This window comes from Halyomorpha halys, unplaced genomic scaffold (assembly GCF_000696795.3).
Source record: "Halyomorpha halys isolate HHAL.00 unplaced genomic scaffold, Hhal_1.1 Scaffold288.1, whole genome shotgun sequence".
Taxonomy (NCBI): domain Eukaryota; kingdom Metazoa; phylum Arthropoda; class Insecta; order Hemiptera; family Pentatomidae; genus Halyomorpha; species Halyomorpha halys.
This window is the reverse complement of record NW_027110236.1, coordinates 15,584-26,975: the sequence shown is the minus strand read 5'-3', so window position 1 is coordinate 26,975 and position 11,392 is coordinate 15,584. Positions and strand designations below refer to the sequence as shown.

Genomic DNA, 11,392 nt, shown 5'->3' with positions numbered 1-11,392 from the left:
TTTTTTTATCATTATTAATAAATTAGCATTTATATTTATTTTATAAATGAAAACCATGTCTGAATTGTTGAAGAATTAAAGAAAAATAAAAGTTATTCTAATATTTTTCTCTCTATATAAAATATGAATGATCAACTTCTCAGATGTAAAGCCGCAGTTACATGAGGCCAGTAGGATAGGAAAAGCCAGTCCAGTCCGCTTACTTGAGGAGTAGGTTTCGGATAGTCCATTTCCCCCCACTACCGTACAATTCGCATTTCCCCTTAAAAAAATTTTCAATACCTACACTGAAATATAAACTATACTCCACCAACTTTGATTTTTTACAATTAACGATTTTGATTAAACTTCGTTAAGTGTGTCAATGTTGTCTTATCTTCACTCAAATTTTTGTTATTAAAGAAAAATATGCTTGAAGAGGTACCTCGATTTTAGTACTCTCATCGTGAATAATAAAGTAGTTATTGCATTTGAAATAAAAGTAGTAAATATAAATAAATATATTAATAAAAATTTCAACTAAAGTTGGGTGGTAAGTGAAAGCTTTATGATGCTCGCGCTACACAATTTTTTTAAAAATATGTTTTGTCACCACTTTGATTATAACCAAATGAAATCAACCTTTACATCGTTATAAAATTTTATGTATACAACCTAAGTTGATTAATAATAAAGAATTGCAGGGTATGGTAAACTTTTTTTTATGAGCACCCATAAAATTGATCGTCGATATGTGCACTGACACACAATAGTGTATAAAGTAAAGAATATATATATATAAAAGGATACAAATTATTATAATTTTTAAATAACTACCATTATTGGTTCAGTGTTTATTAACGTCTCTAAAATGTTAATAAACACTGAACCAACGGGTAAAAGTCCGAGAGATAGACCGAAACATAGATGGGAGGATTGCGTTAAACCTGATTTAATGGGTTGGGGGTGCATCACTGGAAGGATGTATGCAGAGAGCGTTTGGTGGTATCGGCATCGAACCTTTGGGTTCGTTAGGCCTTTATTATTATTATTATTGCAGACTACTGATTTCTATTTATTATTTTATTTTATCTTTTTTTTTTTATGTTTCCTCACTACCTTAGTTATAGCCAAATGAAGTCATAATTTAAGGACTTTATCTGATCCTTCGGGAATTTCGCTGTTTAGTTGTACTCTTGTAATTGTATAAATTATTAATTTTGAATATTAATATCGTTTTCTAATGATATTTCTAAATTTAATAAACCGGGTTTGTTCCTTCCCTATTCACTTAAGACCTCCCCAGTTACCTCAGCATTACGGTTGCTGGATAGGCCTAATTGAATAATCCAATTTGGAGGCGCTGCTCCATTTAGCAATCGGTTAAAGGAAAGGAGTAGCTTCCGTTTGATTTTCGACCGCGGAACTGGGCTTGCTCTTGAGAATTTGAATTACAAATTCGCTAGGAAATCCACTCCCTTTGGTTTAGTCGAAGCCTACAATCCCCAGATTAACCCTCTGGTAAGCTAGAGCCCCGGAACTGTACTTACTAATAAATACTAATCCCTTTTAAGCATTTACATGTTCATTGTATGTGATAAATTTTAGAAGAGCTCTGTTTTTATGCGTCTACTACTACATAGCTATTGTGTTTAGGTATGTATCATAACCAGGTCATCTTTAGCTATACTATAATTTGAGCCCAAATTATCGAAAAATTATTTCATCATATATATTTTATCTATCTGTCTTTAAATATGTAACAATTTTTTGAGCTAATGGATCAGCCTACTTTTTAATTTTGATGACTCAAATTATCAAATACGATTTCACTTATATTTAGAAACATCTTAATCTCAAAATAATGAATAGCTATTTTTATTATACTTTAGGGTTGGCTTTTTTTGTTGGTTTAGTTTTTCCATGTTAAAAGCAAAAAAAGATAACTTTTCGGCAAAAAGTTGAGGTGACATTTTGAGGTTAAATTTCGTGATCATCGTACTATAAAAAATAGCAAATTTCCAGTTAACTAAAAGCGGTTGTTCCTAAGTGATACACCAAATATTATGTTTCGTAGACTTCATTCCAGAAAGGGAATTAGTCCAAAATTTGTAATGCATCTTAAAAAAGATAGGCATAGAAAAAAACAATTTTGTAATTTTCGAGATTTCAAATATTTGTATTGAAGTAAGATGTTAATTGATTATAAAATTATTCCTAACTGTGAATTAAATTATTCATAGTTGAAATGGTGGTATAGTTGTAAGATTCATTTGATTATGCTTTGTGCGACTAGATATAATATTCTCCAGAGTTATTGCATATTCCTTGTTCAGTATTTAGTTTTGGTATATCAGAACAAGGTAATTTCTCATGAATATATTTCCTTTTAAAATAAGAAAATTTATTCTGTATTATTTTTTTAAAATTCATTTATTACTATTTACAACCGTCTTAACAGAAAAATATATCAAATAAATTTGACGAAAATCAAAATGGATTGATACAAGCATGTAGAGATATCCATTGGTAGCACTTTTATCATATTTTTACACTAAAAGGTCTTGAGGCCATCTTCATTTCCTTAAAATAATCAAATTTATAAACTTATGATATCACTTAAACGATAATAATTAATTTTGTTTTTCAGGTACTTACCAGTTCTTCCTGTGAGTGAGTAGTTTTTTGTTGTTTATTACATGCTTGAAGTTATACTTTTGAAGCACATTAAACCTTTTTAGGTGGTTACAATTGCCTTTTTTGGGTTGATATATAAACCTGGTGGAGCAGCGAGGTTGCTGAATGAACATATCGTCTCAATGCTGCCCTTACCAACTGCTGGTCAAACCTATAACCATGTGTTGTAGTGGTTAATATTTTTTTTTCTTTTCTTCTTAGCAATTAGTTTCAGATCGTTAGTAATTAGCCCATGTTAGTACTTTTTTAATTTGTAGCTGACAGGGTAATATTTTAGCGTGGTTGAGATAATGGATGGATTCGTTGTGAACTTCCAATAGCAGCCATTGATGGAACAAGCTAAAAGCGAAGCTATACATCACAGCCTTCGCGACTCAGGAATCTAATACTATTCTCCCGATCCCCGGCAATAAATATCCCGAATTACTTATGTCAGCGGTTCGCCAATAACTGTTCCGGTGCTGACCACATCCGATTTTGAAAACATTATCAGCTCTAGCCGATATTTTATTATTAATGATTATCATTCCTTAGTCCCTTCTCTAATTGATCATAAATCCTTCTAGCTGCCGATCTATTCCGATGAGTAGGAAGGAAATAAATATCCAACTTGTCTCGTCAATTATTTTACGATATGAATTTATATTTGAGCCATTAGGGGGTTTTGTGAAGGTCATTATGCAAATAGAAAACACCTTTGCGAACATGAATTATAACCAATTTAAATCATTGTATATATTACTACTTGGCTTGAATTTAATACAGAATATGAAATATGTAAAGCATAAAGATTGCTATTTGTATTAGTTTTAAACGAAGAAAAAAAACTTAATGGATGATTGTTGATTGACCGTGTGTATAGATGAATGGAATATGGTCCGGTTGCGGTAAAAAAAAAACTCAAATAGTAGAATTATACTATTTAATTGAGCCAACGTTTCGCCCCACGTTGCAGGGCTTCGTCAGGGCTGTTTTGACGGCATTCAAAAATAAAAAAAACTAGTCGTTAACTTAATTTTACCTAAAACTAGAACTAGATTACGAACTTTTAACAAATGTTGGTTGATGTCGGACGACGAAGTAACAATTTCTCAAGGAAATCATAATATACACAAAAACGAAGCAATTTTCCTTATCCTACTTTTAAGACGAGTAGAGCAGTTTTATAAAAAAATAATTTATTCAACTATTTCCAACGATGTATGAATTATTTTGAATACAAAGAAAAAAAGATTAAAAAACTAACTGATTACTAATGTATTAAAAACAAAACAAAAATGTAGTTAAATTATAATTGGTATAATCAAATTATACTATTGGATTAGATTGGCGATGTAAAAGGTTTTGGTGAAGTAAAAACCTTTCAAATAGAAGGGTTTTGAAGTTGGGAAGGGTTGGTACATGACGTATGTTAGATGGAATGGAGTTCCAGAGATATGCAGCTCGGGTTCAAAATGATTTATCACACGCAGTAGTTCGGTGAGGTGGAGTGTTGATGTCAGATAAACGGGACCTAGTAGTACTGGATTGGACCGAGTATTTGAATTGCAGGTTTTCTAGGATATATGAAGGGCGCTGAGTACTAATAACTTGAAATAGAAAGGAAACTAGGGAATACTGGCAACGGAAGAATGGACAGAGTTACTTCAGCTCGGCGTAACTGGGTGATGTGCGTATCTCTGGTGATCCCGAAAATAAATCGTACCGCGCAATTTTATTATTAATTTTTAGGAAAGTTAAAAAGAAAATTAAAATATTAAAAAAACAATCTTGAAAACTAAGTACGTCCAAGGTGTTATGACTTTAGTTAGTGAGGTATATTAAGACACGTCGAACTGCTGTTAATTAGACGTTAGTAAGAAATCATGGCCTCAATTGGAAGTAATATCATTGTTGGTAATTAAGTCTTTCTTTACAGTAATTAAAAGCTTTACTTTTTAAGAATTCAGTGATTATCAGAAGAAAATCATTCCTTTCCTATTAGGTCCAATACGGTGCTGTTATTTCATAGCATTGGTGTAATTCTTTCTGAAAGTTATACATCGTCGGGGTAAAGCCCATTTGCTATCTTGAGTTTTATTGACTTTTAATTAACTAGTCACTAATTAAAAATAAAATGATTATTTGAAGTTCATCAAAATTAGCTGTTATCTTATTATTATTTAATACGATTTTTCAAAACACAACCTCTTAATTCAAAATATGCCATTATGGCATTGCTCCTACGACATTCTTTCGGTCATCATACTTGCGCCACAAGATGTTGCGATCTAGTGGCAATGACTTGAAGCAGTAGCCTCCCTGTACCTATACTGGGTAAAAAAGGAGTGATCACAGTCTCAAGAGCCAAATCATCTTTGAGTTCTGGCACTCATAATGAATGACCACACCCAGGCAAAGGGACTGACAGGATGGACGAGGGAACAGAACATAATAGAAATGAAGAATCAGTCTTCATGTTCCATCAGAAGCCTCAGCAGTACATCACAACAATCCACAAGCATGTAAAACTACATCATTTATTATTCTATATAACCCCATTTCAATCAACAATTTAAATCAATTGAAACACTTATTTATATTGTAAATTAAGGCTCAATCACATATAATCAGTTGTTTTACAAATCATTCAAGAATAGAGGTTTTATTTTCCCTTTCTACTAAATTTATTACTTACCCTTTATAAATTCAGTCCAATTCATTCATACCAGCTTACCAGCAAATTATGGTATAATTAATCCGGGTAATATCCCCCAACAATGAAACTCGGGGAATACTTGAATTAAATAATATCGCTGCCCACATAAAACCGTTGGTACGCTATGAATGTGGTGTTAAGATATATATTGGTTACAGTGAGGGCTTCTTGTAACAAAACAAAAAGTTGACAGTCCCTTGAAGTTGTTTATAACCTATTTTTACTGTATTTACTCATTAATTTGTTAGCTGAAGTTTAAATGAAGTGACTAAAAAGTAGTTAATTAGTGACAAAGAAACTGCTACTTTGTCTTTTCATACAAAACATTGAAATTTAAGATAGCTATTAATTCCGAATTGGCAGCGTGGGCCACAAGTTGGTACAGCCGGTGGGAGATGGAGGGCACGATAAATCAAAGCGGCCTTAGGTTGGTCCCAGTAAATCATTGGGCCATTTAACTTGTATTTAATTAGCGAATCCTTCGCCTGTAGTTTGTATAGTCTTCTTGTAGTTCACTATCATCTAACAGATTTATGATTTTATTTGTCAGCTCCCCATTATATTTCTCTTCACTTCTTAAACGGTTTTCATAAAGTATATCTCGTGGCGGGTAATTGATGGCTTGAATCGTAATGGTCAGCTCGATTTCCGATTAGGAAGGATATTATAACCCGCGTGCCCTTTTCAACTCCTCTTTTCCTCCGCAAATTATGGTGTTTTTTTTTTTTATTCATATCTAATTTCGGCTCGGATAACAATTATTTATTTTTATTTTTACCTTGCTCTTAATAACGTGACCTCATCTATTTCCTGTTGAATTGATTTTATTATTATTATTATGTTATAGTTCTGATTGTACTGCATTAGTAAATGGAAATAAAATTTGTATTCAATTTTTTTTTACTGTTTCTCAACTCACATTATAGACTATCAGGCACTATAAAGGAAATGTTTATGTATTCCTGTTTCAAAATTAGATGGGACATTATTTTCTTATATGAAGATAATAATACCTTTCGTCTTCTTCCTTCATTGCTTTTTAGATCTGATAATGATCTTGAATTAACTCTGACTAATTTTATTTCTCTTCTTCGTTTCCTTTCTACTAACGGACACAAATCTTTAACTCTTACATTCTACATAAAAAACTTATTTGAGTTACAAATTTCAGTTTATTTCAAAATTAAAATTTTCTTATGTCAAATAGGTGTTACAAATCAACATTTTCAATGAAAAATGAACTTTTGGGATTTCGTAGTTAGGCAAAAACTTAAAATTTACTGGACAATTTGAGATTTATTAAAGGTACTTCTCTTAAACGAAACCAATTCTCACGCACAATTTCAATTCGCTAACTACAATTCAGAACGGCTGTACTTGTGCGTTTTAAGTAATTATAAAACTTTAAAAACTTTTTTAACTTTTACATATTTGGTTTTATTAATGATTTTATTAATGATATGCTATAAGACTCAAAATGCATGCTACATGATAAGGTGCAAATTCCTTTTGTATGACACAGTGAGGTGCTTGGAATTTTTTTTTTTTAAAATATATATTTCTCATTTTATACATTACGGAAATAAAAAAAAACCTACTCAATAAATAACTATAAGTAATTAAAGAGGAACATAAATTATAAAAAATTAGTAGACTTGGCCTACTACTAAGTCTAGCATGAACTTTTACATACTTGTATTCTTCACCGCTCCCCCAACCATCTTCACATTTATATTATTATTATAAATTTGGAGGGATTACTTAAACATTATATATTCCTTAAAAAAAAAAAAAGTTTATAGTTTATAGACCTCCTGTCCCACAATATCCTTTAATAATACCACACTTATTCTGGTCGAACAGATTCGTCCGTTACTGAGGTCTACATCTAGACAAAGGACTGACAAAGAATCCTCATACAAAACTGAAAAGATTGGAAACTGCTCGTCGATTCCAATTACAATTACATATTTATAAGACAATCGGTCTAAGCTTCCAATCCATTACAGAAGACTGATCTACATGACTATTGTAACGCTTATTTGGACATACGGAGTTGAGCTTTGAGGCTCCATTAAACCATCGAATTCCTCCCGAATCCAACCCTAACAATCCTTTATAAAATCTTAAATGCTCCTTTCTTAGTCACAAATCAAGTCATCCATCAGGACCTCAATGTTCCATATGTTGCCGATTTGGCCAGAACCAGATAGCAGTCCTTCCATGATAAACGTTCCAACCACCCAAACCCACTTGTTTATAACCTGACTTCTTCATCAGCTATTAATCCTTCAAGGCATCTGAAAAGGGAATGGCTTCGATATCTTCTCTAGAAATATTTTTGGAGTTCTATCAATGGGTAGATTCTCCACATGTTAGTATCATGTCATTTTATCACTACAGTAAATATGCTGACTTATTGTATATATTTTTATACAGTTGTGAATGGCAATTATAAAAAAAAAAAAGTTTAGAGGGGTTATGAAACATTTTAATGAAAGGTATACGCCGGATATGCCGTAGGAGGATATTCGGACCAATGTGAACTACATTGATAAAAGATAACAAACAAATAATCCACCATAGATGAACCCAGGCTGGAGAATTAAGAGTCAATTACCTAAGGCATACCACTCTCTTATTTTAAATAAATAAAATTAATTATTAAAGGACAATAGCGTTATAATTATCAGGAATTAATTGCATCTATTCATTAGCCTGTGAAGGAAATATAAAACAATAGTGGAGAGGTTCTTCGATACAATAGTTCAAAGCTTCCGCTCATGCCTCGTCTAAGGGAGCTATTCTTGGGGATATAATAAATACATTATATTTTTTTTGTCTTCAATAAACGCAGTGTCATTCACTAATGCGTTACTGCTTCTTCATTGGTATTAGTTGTCCATACTGTTCTTTTAGTTTATACACTCTATTTATACGTTATATTATTTTGTTTGTTTAATTGAAAAGTAGCTTATTAATATCTTGTTTACTAATTATAGCTCAGATATGAAAAAAAAATTATTTATTTTAAAAAGACGATATAATCGCAGCATAGAATGCTGTCATTCTGATAGTACGTATATACTGTTTTCCACGCCATTGACTTTGTTGTATTTCCAGAAATTAAGAAAAATTTGATTTTTTTTTCTATTTTCTTTTTCATGTTAGTGGCTCTAATATTCTACTTAGAAGTAAGATTAAACTCTATATTATGTATTTCTATGATAGATTTGTTCTATTACTCGGTTATCGAACCTTTTATTCACTTTCTTGTTGTTCATCTTGTTGATATTTCAAGGTATTTTAGGTTTTAGAGAAGCTATGTACTTTTTGAAAATGACACCAGAAATAGCTCATAAAAAAGGAAAAATAAATAAAAATGTCGTGAAAATAATAATGTCAATTAAAACTATCTATCGCTTGTGAGGAAATTATTTCAAATTTTAAGTATATTAAGGAACTAATCGTTTTTATATTTAAAATGTACTCATATAGTATTTTAGACGAAAGTTATACAAATAAAAATTATAATTTCCATATTATTTAATATATATTAACAATTATAATATAATTGTGGGAGGCTGTAGCAAATTGGTGAGCTCGAAATCATCTATAATATTATCTATTAATTAAAAATTTCAATCACAATCTCATCATAAAAAAATCATTTCTAAAAATATTCTTAATCATAAATTATTCTCCCTTGTTTATAATTTTGAGAGCTACAACAAAGTTATGTTACAGGTTATTAAGCATTTGTCAAAATACAGCTTAGTCACTTAACCTATAAATCATAGTTATAATAAAAATTATAATATTATATTGAAAGTAAAGACCTTAAACGTCCAAAAGCGTTAAGTGTCATGACATTTCCAGTGCCCTTTTGTGGAGTGATTTCAGTGTAAAGTCACTGAACCCTACATCGTCTTTAACTTCTGTTTTCTCCTCAGTGTTCAAATATCCTCAATTTCTTCTTCAATGAAGATTAATTCAAATTGTATAATTAATATGAAGGAGATGGTTAGGGCTGCGGTCAAGAAAAAAAAATAAATAGTTTTCAACCAATCTATTCGATATGTATTATAATTAACTTTGAAAACTATGTTATCAACCTTGATTTAATATATGTATCGATTTAAGTACTATACCAACCAGTAAACATTAACTTTACCCGCGAAACATACCTACTGATTAATTTGTAGTATTTGATGTTATATTACTTATACATTATTTCATAAGTTGCAACTTCAAATAATAATAAAATACTAGAATCAATAAAATATAATAAGTATAGTCTATAAGACAGGTTTATAAGTTGTATTAAAATTTAATAATTTTAATTTAAAAGATTCCCTTCATCTTCTTTAGTTGCCCCACACTCCTTTCTTCAGCATTAAGTTAATCCATAAAAAAAACTCCTATTCCCCACCCGCCCCTCCGGCGCCACATTATTTCACCATATTTGGAAATGTCCCTCCGAGGGGATCGGTCCATTACCAGAGCAGAGTAATTAGAAAAAAAAATTTAAGCATCCCATGGAAAAAAACAATTTAAAGAATTTAGAATTTATCAACTGAAGACAGTCAAATGTTTTTGGTATTTGTTTTTGTTAAGTGTATGTGCAGTTCCTTAATAAGTGGAAGTTAAAGTGTGTAAATATGGGTATAATTTATATAGATACTAGCAGGTCCAGCAATGGTTGGCGATTGCTATATTTGTGGATGTATATCCATTAATTGAACACTATTGAAACTTTGATATCAATTAATCTATAGATGAAATGATAAGACGACAACTATAGTAACATAAATGGTAACAGCTAACTTTGCTGTATAATCTTTAATACTGGTCCGATTTAGGTATTGTTTCCTAATTCTTTTAGACAATTTGATTATCTACGATATGGGTATATATATAATAATGATAATAATAATAATAATAATGAAAGCCTAAAGAACTCGAAGGTTCAATGCCGATACCACAAAACGCTCTCTGCATACATCCTTCTAGTGATGCCCCTCCAAACCCAATTCTACTAAATCAGCTTTAACACAATCCTCCCATTTACGTTTCGGTGTACTATATAAATACATATATACTATATAAAATATAAATAGTTTTAATACAACTCTCACTGTGATTGTATATTAGTACTTTTTAATTTCTTACAAACGTTTTATTAGAGGGTTTCGGACTACGCTTAAAACGAATATGATTTGATTTTTTCTAGAAATGATTTGTTATTTTTTTGCCAAAAAATCGGGCCAGCCTATATTATTTCCGGGAAAATCCTTGACATGCTTTGTATAATATATGATTTGTATTATATTACTTATAAATTATTTCATAAGTTGCAACTCCAAATAATTATAAAATACTAGAATCTATAAAATATAATAAAAAGGTTTATAAATTGTATTAATTTATTAAAATTAAATAATTTTAATTTGAGAGACTTCCTACTTCTTCTTTAGTTTCCCCACACTTCCTTCTTCAGCATTAAGTTAATCCATAAAAAAAACTCCTGTTTCCCACACGCTAACCGGCAGTGCATAAAGTACGAATAAACAAAAATTCATTTTTATATATTAGATAATGTAAATGGATAGTGTGTTCAAAACTATTTATATGTTTTACTTAAGTTTAATTTTAACCGATCTAGCCCGAACCCGTTATCATTCCTTTCATTATAAACTCCTAACCCCTCAAACCCACTAGTTTCTAACCTTGCTTCCTCTTCCATTCCTGGCAATCCTCCGTGGCGGCTGAAATGAAAATGGGCTCGTGATCTTATATTGCAAAATGTTTTTAGAGGTCTACTACTGGGTAGTTTCTCTACATGCTGTATCATATCATTATGATCTTACTTCAATATTGCTTGTTGTATTTATTATACAGTTGTAAATATCGATAAATAAATTTTAAAAAAATATAATTTTCTTTATCTTTGTTGTTTACATATTAGTCTATTATTTAGGTTATCTATGTATATGTATTTTTTTTCTTATTTGTGTA

At 30.7% G+C, this 11,392-nt stretch overlaps 1 long non-coding RNA gene across 1 annotated transcript in view; it reads left to right on the top strand.

Moving 5' to 3' along the window:
- Window positions 1–3,258, top strand: part of LOC136796000 (uncharacterized) — a 207,812-nt gene extending 204,554 nt beyond the window's left edge. The window contains exon 5 of the long non-coding RNA XR_010843698.1: window positions 2,630–3,258. This is a non-coding gene — a long non-coding RNA (uncharacterized lncRNA). The remainder of the gene's footprint in view (window positions 1–2,629) is intronic.
- Window positions 3,259–11,392: the final 8,134 nt, after the last annotated feature.